At 39.3% G+C, this 1399-nt stretch overlaps 1 non-coding gene across 1 annotated transcript; it reads right to left on the bottom strand.

Moving 5' to 3' along the window:
* Window positions 1-818: 818 nt before the first annotated feature.
* On the bottom strand, window positions 819-926 carry LOC112738699 (small nucleolar RNA R71). The gene has a single exon (XR_003169644.1). It is a non-coding gene; the product is annotated as a small nucleolar RNA R71 (small nucleolar RNA).
* Window positions 927-1399: the final 473 nt, after the last annotated feature.

Here is a 1399-nt window from a genome sequence, read left to right on the forward strand (position 1 = left end):
CTTAGTTTTCGAAAATCTCAATCAAAATTTCAAAATTTCTTTTTATTATTTCAAAATCTTTTACTTTAATTTTGAAAATTCTTCTCCTCTTCTCACATCCTCCTATTTAAAGGACTAACATTCTTCCTCAAGGTGCAATTCGAACTCCCTCCTTCTTTACATGTTCGAATTCTCTTCTATCTACCTCCTCCTTCTATTCTTCTTTTCCTCTGACACCTCAAGGAATCTCTATACTGTGACATAGAGGATTCCCTACTTTCTTGTTCTCTTCTCTTTCATATGAGCAGGAACAAAGATAAAGGCATACTTGTTCAAGCTGATCCTGAACCTGAAAGGATCTTGAAGAGAAAACTAAGAGAAGCTAAAGCACAATTCTCTCTAGAGGGCCTAACAGAGCTTTTCAAAGAAGAAGAAACCATGGCAGCCGAAAACAACAATGCCAACAATGCAAGAAAGGTGCTTGGTGACTTTACTGCACCTACTCCCGACTTCTATGGGAGAAGCATCTCAATCCCTGCCATTGGAGCAAACAACTTTGAGCTTAAGCCTCAATTAGTTTCTCTAATGCAACAGAATTGCAAGTTTCATGGACTTCCATTGGAAGATCCTCATCAGTTCCTAGCTGAATTCTTGCAAATCTGTGACACTGTCAAAACCAATGGGGTTGACCCTGAAGTCTACAGACTTATTCTTTTTCCCTTTGCTGTAAGAGACTGAGCTAGGACATGGTTGGATTCACAACCTAAAGAAAGCCTGAACTCTTGGGAAAACTAGTTAATGCCTTCTTGGCAAAGTTCTTTCCACCTCAAAAATTCAGCAAGCTTAGAGTGGAAGTCCAAACCTTCAGACAGAAGGAAGGTGAATCCCTCTATGAAGCTTGGGAAAGATACAAGCAATTGATCAGAAGATGTCCTTCTGACATGCTTTCTGAATGGAGCATCATAGGTATTTTCTATGATGGCCTGTCTGAACTATCCAAGATGTCATTGGATAGCTCTGCTGGAGGATCTCTTCATCTGAAGAAGACGCCTGCAGAAGCTCAATAACTCATTAAAATGGTTGCAAATAACCAATTCATGTACACTTCTGAAAGGAATCCTGTGAATAATGGGATAACTCAGAAGAAAGGAGTTCTTGAGATTGATACTCTAAATGCCATATTGGCTCAGAATAAAATATTGACCCAACAAGTCAATATAATTTCTCAGAGTCTATCTGAAATGCAAGCAGCAACAAGCAGTACTAAGGAAGCTTTCTCTGAAGAAGAAGCTTATGATCCTGAGAACCCAGCAATGGAAGAGGTGAATTACATGGGAGAATCCTATGGAAACAACTATAATCCTTCATGGAGAAATCATCCAAATCTCTCATGGAAGGATCAACAGAGACCTCAACAAGG

The sequence above is a fragment of the Arachis hypogaea genome, chromosome 13 (assembly GCF_003086295.3).
Source record: "Arachis hypogaea cultivar Tifrunner chromosome 13, arahy.Tifrunner.gnm2.J5K5, whole genome shotgun sequence".
NCBI lineage: Eukaryota > Viridiplantae > Streptophyta > Magnoliopsida > Fabales > Fabaceae > Arachis > Arachis hypogaea.